The sequence below is a fragment of the Euprymna scolopes genome, chromosome 30 (assembly GCF_053919585.1).
Source record: "Euprymna scolopes isolate OS-2025 chromosome 30, ASM5391958v1, whole genome shotgun sequence".
NCBI classification, from domain to species: Eukaryota; Metazoa; Mollusca; class Cephalopoda; order Sepiida; family Sepiolidae; genus Euprymna; species Euprymna scolopes.
The window spans coordinates 60,685,011-60,701,400 of record NC_136511.1 but is presented as its reverse complement, the minus strand read 5'-3'; the positions used below and the strand labels follow the sequence as shown (position 1 = coordinate 60,701,400).

General features: G+C 33.6%; 1 long non-coding RNA gene across 1 annotated transcript in view; it reads left to right on the top strand.

Annotated features, from left to right (window-relative positions):
• Nucleotides 1-2,161: 2,161 nt before the first annotated feature.
• LOC145254824 (uncharacterized) overlaps nt 2,162-16,390 on the top strand; it is a 146,258-nt gene continuing 132,029 nt past the window's right edge. The window contains exon 1 of the long non-coding RNA XR_013863807.1: nt 2,162-2,357. This is a non-coding gene — a long non-coding RNA (uncharacterized LOC145254824). The remainder of the gene's footprint in view (nt 2,358-16,390) is intronic.

The window sequence follows — 16,390 nt, the reverse complement described above, 5'->3', positions numbered from 1 at the left end:
TAAAGATGGAGCGATTATTTGGGTTACTTAATTAAAAATAATTGTCGAAATTAGTAACATATCCAAGAATTATGAAAAATGGTCAAATGTGAGTAACTTGATAGGTGTGTTTGTAATGAAAAAAAAAACAGCCATACAATGTCTGAAAGTTATTATTTTAGTGATTGGAGGTGGCGATAATGCGGATTAACTCATGAAAAAGTATTGTCGAAATTAGTAACATATCCAAGAAATATGAAAAATGAAGTTTTAGTTATTTGATTGGTGTGTTTATAATGAAATAAACAGCCCAGTCAATGTAGCAAATTTATGATTTTAGTAAGAATTCGGCGATTAGATGTGCGCACTCATTAAATTTGATTGTCGAAATTCATAACATATCCAAGAATTATGAAAAAAATGATGATATGTGAGGTATTTTATTGATGTGTTTGTAATGAAATAAACAGTCCAGAAATTTCTCAAAGGTATTATTTTAGTAAGAGGAGAGGGATTATTTGATTGAACTCAGAAAAAACGACGTTTGAAATTAGCAACATATCTAAAAACTATGAAAAATGATGAAATGTGAGTTATTTGATTGGTGTATTCGTAATGAAGTAGACAGACCAGACAATGCATGGAAGTTATTATTTTAGTTAGAGGTCGCGATTATTTGAGTTACTTCATTAGAAATAATTGTTGAAATTAGTAACATATTCAAGAATTATGAAAAATTATATAATGTGATTTACTTTGTTGGGGGTTTGTAATGAAATAACCAGTCATACAATGTCGAAAAGTAAATACTGAAAATTTAAGCATAAAATTATTTTTTCGTATATTAATTTGAAGTATATATATATATATATATATATATATATATATATATATATATATATACACGGCCCCGTGTTAAGAATGTATTCCTAGGATAAAATCCAAAGAATATTTCTTGTGTTTATATTATAGTGCTCAGTAGCAAATAGAGCTATTTATTATTTTATTATTGGTATCATTTGAGGTGAGGAATTTGTACATTTATTTATTTATTTATTTAATTATTTAATTATTTATTCGATGACTGTTAGCCTAATCTTCATGGTTGTTGCTTCACGACGTTTCGGCCACGGCCAGATGAATAGTCGTGAAACAACAAGTATGGAGCAAGATCACACTGTAGTATCTGTTCTGATGCTGCAGCTGAGCTGCGCTTCAGTCTTCACCTTTTCTGTCCTCGGTCAGTGGAAGATATATCCTTCATGACTGAGGCAATTTAAATTTTTGTTCCTATCCAAAGAGTTCCATTTTGGGGAGCTGGATTTTCCCTTACATTAAAAACCGACTTGGTGTCCAACTCTGCCCTCGTGGGGAGGCGAGTAAATAGGGACGACAGCTATGAAGATAACGATAACAGTCCGCAAATAAATATAAAAGCTATTTATATCTTTTTATAGACATGTAATAAACGCCTTTGTTGTTGTTGCGTGTAATTGGTAATTTCTTACGCACTGTCCCAGCGTATTATAAACACCCTAAACCTCGAAAGCCGTTCTTAACATGGGGAGTTTGGAGTCGGTGTTTATTCCGAACATGGGTGGTTAGGGGTATTTGTACTATGCTGGGGCAGGTTGTAAAAAATACTGTGCAATTAACTAGGGACTAAATTGGCCCTTCTGATAGCATTTTGTTGCTAGTGTCTATCGTAGATAATAGCTGTGCAATGCACGTAAGGCTGTGTGTTGTTTGGTGCGTGTGTGCGCCTTATTTTATTTATTTATTTATTTTTTTACATCCTTCTCCGTCAAAAAACACAGTTGCAGATCATTTAAGTTTCCCTCCGTGCTCCTACCAAAGGGGGGGGGGGGGGAAGTGTCTTGTTCTCCGACGTCCCGTCCGTCTTAGTATCCTCCGTTCGTATCGACGTCCTCATAAAGGCGTAACTGCCACTTCTATACCCGATCTCATTCGGTCTCTCTACTTATAGCTCCGTGCGCTTTGCCTTTCCCCTCCCTCGCCTCGTTTATATTTCCTCCTCCAACGATTTCTGTATTTTTTTTTCTCCCGTTTTATAGTAAAACTAAACCTAGCTCTGCTTTCCTGCCAACTTCTCTCTCTCACGTTCCCTTACTGCGCTCTCTCTCTCTCTCTCTCTCTCTCACTCACTCTCTCTGATCGTCGCACACACGAACACACTCCGCGTTCCCGAGCACTCGTCCTCCTACTCTCGTTTCTCCTGCTGCTGTAATATCTATTCTCGAAGCTTATGCCCGTATGACTGGACGTGCTTTTTTTTTTTTCCTTTGTGGGCAACCCCTCTTTTTTTTCCACGGATTTTTCTATACTAACATTGGAACCAGTGGAAACCAATGCGATTTGTACGTAACCTGAACGTTTCTACACTTCAATATATATCCCATACCCGCTTGAAATCCTTTATTTTATGTCCCTCCAAAAACCGTTTTATTCATTGTTATTAATTAGCAACACGATTTCCTTTCTTTTTTTTCCCCTGCCTCTATCAACGTTAATTGATATTATAACATTTGCTATTGTTACTAAATGTATCCAGGTGGATTAAAAAAAAAACAACAAAAACAAAAAGGTATAACAAAAGAAACGTCAACAACAAATATATACATATATATATATATATATATATATATATGCGTGTGTGTAATGCATTTGAATAAACATCCAAGAATTCATTTCTCCCCCTCCCTCTTTATAGGTTGCTTGTAGCTGGAATATTTTCTCTCTGTAAAGATGTCCCCTGTTTGAAATGATTTCGCCTAATCTGTTTCATTCTCCGCTACTATTTTCAACAGTATTTCATAGCAATTAGTTATTTTCATTCGTTATTATTTAATAACAAAATGGTTATCTTGAACTTTTAGGCTTTAAAATGGCTGCCACTTAAACAAAATGATCTTAACCCAATGTATTTCAGCTTTTATAAAAACAAAATTGGTTCAATTAATAATTTAATTACTAAAACGATACCGTAATAATTCGGTTATATCGGCTACATTTATCATTAAATTATTGATTGGACTCGTTATGTAAAGATCATTTTGTTTCTATGGTAGCCATCTTAAAGCTGAAATGTTAAAAATAACCTTAAAACTCCTGGTACCTGTGCAGTTTACGGACGGTGTTAATTTTTTTTTAAAGTTAAATTCAATCTTTACGGTATTTTTTGTTTATTGAATTGTGTGTATATGTGGAATACGGACCGTGCTGAAATAACATATTTTAGAAATCCATTTACAATAGGAAGGGAGACTTTTTAAAAATTATTCTTTACTTTCAACTAATAATTTGATAAACAAGATACCGAAAAATAGAATTTAACTTGAAAATCCTAGCTAAATAACACGATCCGTAAACTGCACAAGTATCTTAAAAGTGAGGTAGGTGGTAGTACAGAATAGTTAACAAAGCTTTCTCCTTCCCACATTAAAGAGTTTCTAAATATTAGCGATATTATTTCAGTGCGTTTCTCAAACTGCACAAATACCCTTTTTGTTGTTTAAAATGGCCTTTTTACAAAATTTGAAAAAATTAATTAGAAAACGTGGGTTATAGTTAAAAAAAAACTTAAAAAACTACAGTTCGGTTCAAATTGTGTATAATGCTGAATTTAAATTAAACGCACACAAAACGTTAACGAAAATGTGTATTTATATTTTTATAGCTAGTATTCGAATAAATATCTATGTACATCGCGCCGCGCGCCGCCCCCTTCTCCTCCGCCTAAAGTCCCCTATTCGAATTGTTTTCCACCCCTATATACTCCTGCGTTACACCATCATTCTTGACTGTATAATACCTGCTGTGCCTCTTTCTTCATACTCCATCGTTATTAAGGGGAAGGGCCCTATAAATATACAGAACAATTTACACGACGCGAACGTTTCCTACTCGTTCGAATAAGACCCCTGTTTTTAATGTTCGTTCGCTGAACACCCACACGTTTCGTAAACATTTTTAGCAACAATATTTCGCTAGGCATCTTCCTCTGTTCTAATTTAGTTTTAATGCGGGTATCTTTTTTTTTCTTTTTGTATGTATCAAATCTTGTCTTTAAAATATATGTACAGTAAAGAACATACCAATAAGAAATTTAAAATAATTAAAAAAAACAACTGCTCTCCGCTTTATATTTTAAAATATACAAATCTTTCTATTTTTGCCCCATCGGTTTCTTCGTTGTTGCTATTATTAGCAACGATTTTTAAGATGTATTTTTGTCTACTGTTCAAGTGCAGTTTAGAGATTCCCTCGAAAAAAAAAAAAAAAAAAAAAAAAAGATACTCCATTTGGGACACATTATGTTTTTTTTTTTTTTTTGGTATTATTATACAAACACCGTGACAGCGAATTAACCCTAACCCTAACGCTGTCACGGTGTTTGTATAATAATACCTTTTTTTTTTTTTTTTTTTTTTTTTTTTTTTTTTTTTTTTTTACAACCTGCCCCAGCGTAGTATTAACACCCCCAATCACCCCCATGTTAAGAACGGCTTTCGGAATAAACATCCTTCAACCTCCCTTCCGAAAGCCGTTCCTAACATGGGGAGGTTGGGGTCTTTATAATACGCTGGGGCTGGGGGCACGTCGTAAAAAATTACCCATTATATTAATTCGACACAAACAAGAATCGCAACTTCCGTTTGCTTCCGTAAGCGGTACAAGTCCAGAGTTCAACCTAATTAAATAAATAAAAATACAGAAAAATCGGCGCTTCTACACTATTGGGACGAAATTTCGGAAATCGCAATACTGAATTTCACATGAAAACAATTGTATCTACGTATTCCTCGTATTTTTAAGATAATTATATCCAAAAATTACGAAAATCGATAAGGTAGAAAATTATTTATTAAAGAAAATAAAAAAAACAATTTGTTGAAAACGATCGTAAGACACAGGAGAGTTAAAAAGGGAGGTAATTTTACGTTTCGATTTAAACAAAATGGCCGCAATTTTTCACCTGCTAACACGATTAACGTTCTTTTTTTTTTTTTTTTTTTAATAATTCAGTAATGTTCAGGTAATTTAGACTGCATAATTTAGAAGCTAACAAAGAAAATCAGTAGAAACCATTGGGGTTTTTTTTTATCTGAAAACTCCATTTATCAACTACAAAATTTCGTCCTATTAGTGTACCTATTTACTATGCCTCCCCACGGGACAGAGTTAGACACCAGGGTCGTTTTTTAACGTGGAGAAAAGGTGGAGAAAAGGTACAAAAATAAAAATTGTCTCAGTCGTGAAGGATTTCTCCTCCACCGAAAGAGAACAAGAAATAGAAGTGCAGCGCAGCATCTGAAGAACAGATACTATACTTTGATCTTGTCCCGAAGGCCAGTAGAAGAAGCGCCCTAAATCTTAAATACGCACCCGTCACGAAACGAAAATGTCATATTCCCAAATCACGTAAATTGATCAAGTTATATATATATAACATTATTTTTGCGATTTTAATAGTAAATCATAGCCATTAAAACGTGATTTTGATCTATAGAATCGACTTGTTTCCCCATTATTTATCAAACATGGCGGGTCAAAACACAACCTCTCACTTCGTCATAAAATTTAATTTTCTCAGTTACAAAATTTACTTGAGCAATTTGTGGTTTTTAGAATCTAGTATTTTTGGCCTATGGCTAGTGTGTATATCAAAGATTTTTCTGTATTTTTGTTTTTAATTAGGTTCAAATCTGGACTTGTACCCCCCCATAAGCTTTGAACCGATTGTTTTATATTTAAAACCCTCAGATTTATATGAAAATGTCAGACTTATACAAATTTTATAAAAATTGTGTATTTTAATTAGCTATATATAAGTTAAGCAATGATGAGCCTGGCCAGTACCAGATGGGTGATCGTTTGGAACGAGTAGGCGCTGTCGCCGCTGTATGTACCGCGCCGAGTCGTAGAAATTTCCAGGTTTGTATCTAGGGGCACGTTAATTCACTGGGAGACATCCGCCCCCAGTCTTCGTTAAGACATGCATCCAGAAGGAAAACTCTGATGTAAAAACCTGCGATCTACTCGTTATGTCTTGTGGTAGCTATTACACCGACAAAGATTAGCAGTAATATCAAAAAGTGTTGTTGATTATACTCAAAGCTTCGTCACTATATATATAAAAAAAAAAATAAAGATCTGTGTGGATTTCCGACCAACTTAGTTGGTGTAACGGAACCTCATACGTCGAAATCGACGGAAGAGTCCATACCTATATTAAAAAAAAAAAAAAAAAAAAAAAAAAAAAATGGTTTAAAATTTGCGGAAATTGCGATTCTCTGTTGTTTCCGCCTGATTACCTGGATTATTATCGTGTAACATAGTTTAAGCCGAAGCATTCATTTTTGCGACCAGATTATTTCAATTTTGGGTACTTTTAAGAAATGGGCACCCGGAGGATTTTACTATTTATTGAGTTAATTCTGAGTATTGACGGAGTCCCGGAAGCAGTTTACGAGTCTGGAAAAAAAAAATGGTCAGACAACACTAAGCGTGAGTTAAGTTGGAGTTGAAAATAATTTAACCTCTCAAATAAATAAATAAATAAATAAATAAATAAATGAAGGATTAAAGGAATTGTAAAAATTTAGTAAAATGTAGTTTTTAAACTGCTTCAAGTAACTCTGGGACTGACTCGGAATTCTCCGTCCTACCCGGAACTAACTTCCTAAGAATTGAAATCTGCTGGGTGACCATTTCTTATATTGAATCTAGGGAAATGTATTTAAATTTAACTTTGGAGGACTGATATCAGTTTGTTTTTTAACATGACGTTATTTCAAAGCTTTAATGGACCTGAAGAATCTTGCCCCCTCGCTGTATTAAAAAATTTTTTTTTTTTTTTTAAATTAATTTCATCAGTTTTCCCAGCAGATTATTATTGAATGGACACTAAGTTTATCAGATTATCAAATAAATAAAAAATTTAAAGTAAATATTTAAATATTTTTGGGAGTACTCAGTTTCTAATGCAACGTTTTAGTAAATCGATTTTAGAACAACTTGACGTTTTTAAAACAAATTTCTCGAATTTAGCTTTTTTAATAGTTTCGCTTTTTTTTTTTTGTTGTTGCTGTTGAGATTTTAAAAAGCAAAATTAAAAAAAAAATGACTAAACTACTTGAAAAAAAAATGAAAAGAAAAATGCTAAATTCGCGAAATTTGGCTTAAAAATATCGAGTGGTTCTAAAATAGGGGATCGATTTACTCGAACGTTGCATTAGAAACTGAGCACTCCCTACAAATATTTGAATATTAACTTTTCTTTCATTTTTTTGATAATATAGTAGATTATTGTCCATTCTATAATAATCCGCTAAAAAATAAAAAATAAAAAAATAAAAAAAAGAGAGGGAGGGGGCAAGATTCTTCAGCTCCGCCAATCTTTTTTTTTTGCCTTTTTAGGAAGATATTTAAAATTAAGGAACGAATAAATGAATGAATTAATTTTAAAAGAAAACAAATTCCTTATAAGGTATGATGACAATTATTAATAGAATTAAAGCTTGCGACATCCAGTCACTCTTTCCCAATCCTCTCATAAGGTTCTACATCTCTCAACTGATAATCATTCCATCTCATTAATCTTTAGCCTCCACTGGCTTTTGGCCTTGATAAAGTTACCGGTTTTGTTAGAAGAAAAATGGCGCTTGCTTTTCACCGGACCTAAATATTAATGAGCATTTTTACAGTGCACATAATAAAACAAGACAGTCAAAAAGGAAATTAATGTTACCAAAGGCAAGATAAAGTTATTCTTCTAACCACTAAATTTGTGTTATAACTTATTTTAAAGTGTTTATTTACTTTGAAGTAGTGTGAAGTCTTAGAGCAAGAAAAAAAATCGATTTCATTAATGCTAAAGTTGACCTTCGATAATCGTTAAAAAAAATAGAAAATCAAACTAATTTCTTGTAGAACATATTTGCGCATGATTGGTGACATTTATTGGGTGTATTTCAACTTGTAATTTTTTGTGCTTGTACAGAGAGGCGACAAATCAATTTTTAATGCCTTTTTAAGCAATAACAATATTATGTACTTATTTAGAAATATATAAAAAAAATTAAGGAAATTCATAGAGTATGAAGTTATTTATAGTTTTTTTGGGTTTGTATTACTGTACGCATAGATTCGAAAAAGTTGTCAAAAAACAAATATATAACAAATAAATGTTATCAAAGGCAAGATAAGTTACTATTCTACCAAACTGGATATAATTTTCGTGTTTTTATTCAATGCAACATGTTTATTCAGCTCGAAAAACATAGTGTTTACCGATGTATTGGAAAATTCAAAATGGCGGCCGACTCTCTCTTAAACACGGTAAGTTCGGAAAAGGTGTTATAAATAATAAACTAGACAAAATACTGTTAGAAATTCGCTCAATATATATTACCGTGACATAGGTTGACATATATTCGGTGTTTTTTAATAGTATTTTGTCTAGTTTATTATTTATAACACCTTTTCTCGAACTTACCGTGTTTAAGAGAGAGTCGGCCGCCATTCTGAATTGTCTAATACATCGGTAAACACTGCATGTTTTTCGAGCTGAATAAATATGTTACATTGAATAAAAACACAAAAAATATATCCAGTTTGGTAGAAAAGTAACTTATCTTGCCTTTGATAACATTTATTTGTTATATATTTGTTTTTTGACAACTTTTTCGAATCTATGTGTACAGTAATACAAACCCGTAAACTATGTTCCTAGCTCCCCATTCGATATTGTTTTGCCTAGGTCGTATCTCTAGTATTATTTATCTTTGTTGATCTCAAGACTTTTTTTTTTCTTTTTTCGATTTCATTTAATACGTTACTAGCAGGCCGCCCGGCGTTGCCAGGTCGTAAAATAGGTTTAAATATCGTGTGTTTATTTATGCAGATTTTCTTATTTCGAGCCAATTCAGTAACATTTTTTTTTTGTTCTTTCCGCTTGAAATCTACGACTTTTAATGGTTTTCGGGTATGCTGAAAACGAATATAAAATTTGGCACACAGGAGTAGTTTTCCGGATATTAAGCAATGTAATTCCCCATGTTATCACTAGTGGCCATTTTGTACGCGCAAGCGCACACATTTTTTATTTTTATTTTTTTCGTCAATTCATAGGTGATTAAGGTGGAAAGACAGTAAAAAAAGAAAAAAAAAAGAGATTACCGGCCATTCTCTATTAATTAGGCGAGCGGTGTCGGGTGAAAACCTAGCCTCGATGTGAAAATGTTCCGTTTATCATTTTCACTATTTTGATTTTAAATAAATCTGCAAAATATATGAATAAAAAAACTCAAATAAAAATGTGTTCAACAGTTTCACATATTTCATGTCAGGTTTGCTTTTTTATGTTAAACTAAAACAGAAAATACGTTTAGTAATCAGAATAGTTTCATATCGAGGCTAGGTTTTCGCCTGGCACCGGTGCGGTGCGCCGGTGCGGTCGTCTATACTTCTGAATTGCCGTTAATTATTATATTGCACCTAATATATATCAGTGATTTCAAAATTCCATATGACTTTGGTGCCATCAGCTAGAATCGAAACCAAAACATTTAGCGCCTCCGCCTCAGCCTAAGTCGTTATCGTTATGAGCTATCGTCAGATGGTTTTGAAATAGCTCATAACAAGTCAAGCATGTATGGTCTCGCGTGACTGCACAGTGAACGAGGCATAAAAAATGACTAAGTACAGCACCCCCCCCCCTCCATTTAGGCCCAAAAAGTCTCCAGGGGACTAAAATCCTGGTGAAAAGGAACAAACGGTGCAGTTTTAGGCCTTACCATATGTAAATTTGAGTTCTGCACCGTGCAAAATAAAGAAAAAACAACAAAAAAAAAACGAATGAATAAGTCCATCATTTAGCCCCCCCCCCCAAATCTCCAAGGCTTTTACATATTTATATTTTAGTTCAGCACCATGCAAAACTGCTAAATAGACATACACAGAAAATTTTGGACAAATATGGTAAAATAGTCCCAAAACATGGAGTGTTTTTATTAGACCTAAAAGAGTGCCTGGGGCAAATCCAAGTGTTACAACTTTTCAGAAAGTTTTATAAGAATCCAAGGCATCAATTTTTTTTAAAAATAAGCACAAAAGTGTCAATTTTAGCAATTTTAACCTAAAAGGCACCCGTAAGGGGGGGGGGGTACCGGAGTTTCGTTACTTTTTTTTACTTGTATCATGTTTAATGTTTGTGCAAAATTTTTTAAAATTCCAAGGCGTAGTTATTGAGAAAAATGCGGACAGATCAACGGACCAACGGACAAGGGTGAATCTACAGGTCCACCCTCCTTTTTGTTGAGGAACCAATAAACCCACTTTAACATATAAATGTATATTTAGCATGCATACAAGAGCGCTTTAAGTCGACTTATGACTGCTCAGTTCCATTTTTTTCCCCAATTGTGTACCCTTTAGCAGCTATTTTTACCGGTTTATAACAATGGTCCCAAAAAAAAAAAGAAAAACATTAAATCATTTAACATGCCTCACGTCGATCTACGACCTTTGGTCTCGGAGGAGATGCACTTTGAAAAAAATGGTGATAGTCTTAACAAGTGCAGAACTATAAAGGTCTGTAACCATTCCAATAAGCATCTAAGATAAAAGCAGATTATCTTCACTCCATCACGTCTTACAAATGTACCCTATTTGGTAATTCGCTGTTAGAACTAGAATTCTGAAACCCCATTACTGACAGGCTTAATTGATGCTTTTGTTAACTTTTCTTGAAACCTGATCATTTGGTTCCTTAAAACTTTCCATTCTGAACCATTTTATAATGAAGGTGGGTTGCTATTGTTTTTATTATGTAACTCGCAGTTCACATCAGCTTTGCTCGGGCCCTATGTACTGTTCATAACTTTATGTGCATATATATATATATATATATATATATATATATATATATATATATTAAAGTTTGACTCATGTCCATATAACCTACATCTAAAATTTCAAGTGTTTAGACCCAAAATTGGTGGAGGAGTTTGGTAGAGTCTGCAAAGGTCACCTCTTTCAACTTTGATATCTTGGCAGACAAATTTTCGCTCCAAACCTGATTAAAAAGCTTGCTGCATGTCTGAATACCCTTTATGTAAACTTTCAAATGTTCAGACCCAAAATTGGCTGAACAGTTTGCTAGAGACAGCAAAGGTCAAATCTTTTGACCTTTGACCCCTTGCCAGCCAAATTTTCGGCCAAAAATCGATTAAAACGCTTGCCCTATGCCTGAATACACTTTAAAATTTCAAATCTTTAGACCAAAAATTGGCTGAGTAATTTGGTAGAGACCAAAGTTTTTTTGTTTTTTTTTAACTTTGTCCCCAATTTTGACCCCTTAACATTTACTGTTTTGGGCTCAAATCAAATTAAAAAGTTTGATCCATGTCAAAGTAACCTACATCTAAAATTTCACGACCCAAAATTTACGGAGGAGTTTGGTAGAGTTTTCAATGATCAAATCGTTGAACTTTGACCCCTTGACAGACAAATTTCTGGCCGAAAACGGATTAAAAATATTTTCCCGAATCTCAATAACCCTTACGTTAAATCTCGAGTCTGTAGACTGAAAATTGACAGAGTAGTTTGGTAGGGAAATGTACACACAAACACAGACAGACAATTTCACTTTTATAGATATATAGATGATGATGATCAACAACAACAACAACACAGAAACTGCTATAGATGTAAAACATAAAGGAACAATGCATGGAATCATGAAAACTAAAACGGCATGCGGCCCTGCGTTTCAGGGTAAAGGAGGATGGAAAGATCGAGGGGAAAACACTAGCCAGACCTCCACTGAACAAGTGCAAAGAGGACTGGGTTCTTGTGGAGACTTATTGCCAACCAAATCACAGTGAAGACCAATGGTTGCTGCCAACGAGAAATCAATGATAAGCGGCTGTTGCAATAACAGAAATTCTTTTGTAAAGGTTATTGAAAGAGTTGGAGAGTACTGGAAATCTGGGGAGACTTGTTGTCACTCAGACTCCAGAAAACACCACAAGTTGTTCTTAAAGAGAAATCTTTGATGATGGCCTGGTTGACTACTCCTAGTGAGTAAATAATAATCGACCATGCATCAAGTATTGTAGCAATATCTGAGCTGGTGCGTCTACCACTAGTCTTTCCCTCTTGGATAGGGTCCAAAAGGAGTCTTCAATCTAATAGGTTCCACTTTGTTAACTAAGCTCCAACCCCTGTCCCATCACGACTATGTTGCATCGCTGTGCCTGTTTTACAAGTATTTTAATGGAATCTGCTCTGATGAACTCGTCGCACTTGTGCAAACTCGCTTAGCAAACAAAATTACACTTGTTCACAGTTAAGTTCCCTAAATGCTAGAAAGCTTTCTACCGTAATAGTTTCTTCCCTCGATCAGCTAGACTTTGGAATTCCCTCCGTGTTACCTGCTTCCCTTAAAATATTTGTCTATCACATTGTTAGGTGAAACACAGAATAGCTAATAATTCTTCCTCGCCATGTTAAGAATGGGCTTCTAATAAATCATTTGTTTTTATTTTTATTTTTTTTAGAAGGTGGTCACCACTTATCAAGGCCCGGAAGCCACTCGGGGATAAGGGTTATTGCGTGTACAGTACGTTAGTGTTGAGATTTGATAAAGTGTCTTACTTTACGGGACGGTTCATCAGGAATTTGTTTATGTTGGACTTGAAGACATCCAGGTTGTAGTCAGGTGGGAAACAGGCGTGCACTTCTAAGAAAGAAGCTTTGTTCATGGAATCTACGTTTTGGTTTTGACACAGATAAAGAGTGGGGAAAATTTTTGACAGTGGTTTAAGCTAGACGGGTGTTTTTCGTGAAACATTGGCGAGGGGGAGGGCAGAGATTGGAGCTCGGACGAGCACTTGCCATAGAAGTAACGATAAAACAAAGACAGGCTCGCAACGTCTTCAGTACGGTGCGTAAACTTGTCGCATACGGAAGTCTCTTAAAACGAAAACAATTATCCAATTGACTACTGTACACTCTTAACCCTTATCCTCGAGTGGTCTCTGAGCCTTGATAAGTGGTTATGCCTATGTAAAAAAAAAAAAAAAAAGGATACTAACCCGGAGAAATACCAAATATCGTCATGATCGTAAGTACGAATATTAATCGTTGCAATATAATTAGATTATCTGTTATATTGAAGTTTTTAGCTTTGAAGTAGTTGCCATCGAAACATTATCTTAACTAAAAAATATTTCTAGCTTTATAACAAGGTTGTTCTATTAATAATTTAACAACTGAACATGTTAATTAGGTCATTCATTTCACTATTATAATTATACTTATAATATGAAATAGCAGGACCTGTGGAAATTCCACAGGCGACTCATTAATATGTAATATATTGATGTTATCATTCTGTAGATGTTCAATGTAAATTATATTATTGTAGCTTTTTTTTTGGTAAAACTGCAAAAGTATTTATCTAAGCTAGCATGGACGTCCGGTAAAGCCCGGTCGTAAAGTACGCTTAAATATGATATTTTAATTCTTGCAGATTTATATTATTATAGAGTTAATGTTCTATCGAGTTTTATTTGTTATAATGTTGCGATTTCAAAATTAAAAAAAAATATCGAAATAAAAATTATGAAAAATATATGTATATATATTGTATATAACTTGAGTTCTTTCTGCCATAACAGAAACCAAAACTTATGAAGAATTAGTGTCATCAGCTTTAGTTGAGACCGAAATCAAAACTTATGAAAAATTCTTGGTAAAATTTATTTATGACAAGGAATGGGAGAACATAACAGTAAACGACCCGGATGTAAGCGTGACACAGGAAATATCTCACACGCTATCGTATTAATATTTAGATTATTAATTGAACCAAATGGCGGGGGCTTCTACAGAATTTAAACCGAAGCAAATCGACTTTTGCTAAACTAAACTGAGAATTAGTTTAGGCTTTTTTAGACTCAAATGTTTTTAAAAACAACTACTACTTTGGGCGGACCTGAACGAAAATGGTCCCTATATACATTAGTGCCCAATCAATAATAATCCAGTACCAAAATTTGCACCCCCCCCCCAAAAAAAAACGAAAGCTGTTCTTAACGTGGGGAGGTTGGGTGTGTTTATTTCGAAAGCCGTTCTTGGGGGAGGGTACGCGTTCAGGTCCGCCGGCATTTAGGTACGATAGTGTTGTTTTGATAGCAATCATTCTGAAGCTTAAAAAAAAAATGGTGCTTGTGCACTTTAAATAGTTTTTTTTTTTTTTTCAGGTTAAATTCAAGCTTCACGACTTCTTTTTTTATTATTAAATTGTTAGGTGGAAGCACAGAATAGTTACAAAGCACCATCCCCTCCCCATGTTAAGAATGGCTTTCAAAATAATGTTATTTCTTCACGGTAGCAAAAGTGCACAAGTACCTATCGGTTGCTTCTGCATTTAAGCATTCCTGGAAAATAGTAGTACAATGGTTTGAACGCCATTACTTGTTTTTATTTTCGGAGAGTTCTGTATGGGACAAGTTTACCGATCGTGCTAAAGAGAGCTTTGTTAAATATTCTGTACTTTCACCTAATAATTAAATAAACTGAAGATACCATGAAAATTCGAACTGAACATGAGAATACTATCTAAAAAAAAAGGGGGGGGGTTCTATAAACTGCCGAAGTATATAATGAATATTACTTTGTTGTTTTAATAAAAAGAAGAGAAAAAAATGCACGAACGAGATCGATCTTTTTTCCTGCTTTTTTTTTTTTACAAAGAATGTTTGGTATTTTATTACCTTTTAATTTTTATTTTATTTTATTTATTTATTTTTTGCCTAACAAACTAAGGAAAAAGACGTTAATTGCTAGTAAAAGCAAAACGCGCGCGCACACACACACAACAGACCTCGAATCAACTCATTGCTTTTCGTTCGACCCAACACGGGAAAGCGAATGTAAGGTTAGACCCCCCCCCCCTCCATTGGAAACGCTCTTCTAGGCCAAGCCGAACGGATTTCAGTTGCTACTCGTTTTCCTCTTTCCTAGCTCGTTCTTACAACACTCGGCTACAATAGATATTAATAAAGAAAATTAAACGCTTTTAATTATATACAATTGCGTAGGATTAAAAAAAAAAAACTGTCTTAAATTGCGAATTTAAAAACGATTTCTAAATCTTTACTGGGCGCGCATAAATTCGTATCATTTTACATGCGACATAACTGTAGCCATCAAAAATATCTGATACTACTCGACTCTCCTAGTCTCAATTCGCCTTTCGCTCCATGAAGTGCTTATTTTCCAAGCACTCCTTATACATATATGAGCGATTACACGGAAGTCGAAAGAAACGAAAAAAAAGAAAAAAGAAAAAAAAGACCTTCTGTGTGCCTTATACGCCAACATAAGAAATGAATATAAACACTTATATATTTTAGCATCAACTTTTCATATATATATATATATATATATATATATATATATATATATATATATATATATATATATATATATATATATACTGGCTTTTTAATCCGTTAAAACTGGCAAAAGTTATTGACCATTTATTTATGAGTGCCTTCTAAGTTATGATTGAATATGGCTAAATTTGTGCTCGTTTTTTTGTATTAAATACTAATCTCTTTAAATTCCTAATCATGCCTCGAACGGATACCATAATACTTAATTTGCTGCACAGTATGAATTAGGCAGCAAATTAAGTATTATGGTATCATACTGAGTATGATAGCAAAGGTCCATACAAAATTTTAGGTAGATCCGTCCAATAGTTTCCGAAAAAAAAAATGGAATGGGCGGACAGAGAGGCTAAGAAAAACATTACATTTCATTGTCTATGTATGCATGTATGTCTGTCTGTCTGTCTCTCTCTCTCTCTCTCTCTATATATATATATATATATATATATATATATATATATATATAGAACATGAAACAGAAAAAAAAAACGAAACTGATTTTATATAGTCCATCATCGATTTGATTTTAAATATTTTCTGAAAATAATTGCTTTTTAAGAAGAAAAAAAAACAGCCATTGTTCTTCTTCTTGAAAAAGTCTTAAAATATAGATGAAACGTTTATGTATATATACTGATGATTCTGAAACGTTTATATATCTATATTGATGATTATTAGTTAAGAAAGCACGTGTATGTTGTGCGTATATTGAAAAAAATATATATATATATAAAATAATTGCATATACACACTAACGGAAGACGTGAAAAATATACGGTGCTTTCTATATCCTCTTATAAACACACTGTTAATAATAATAATAATAATAATAATAATAATAATAATAATAATAATCTATATATCTGTGAAAGTGTCTGTGTGTGTACATTTCCCTACGCAATAACTAGAAATTTGATATACAGGGT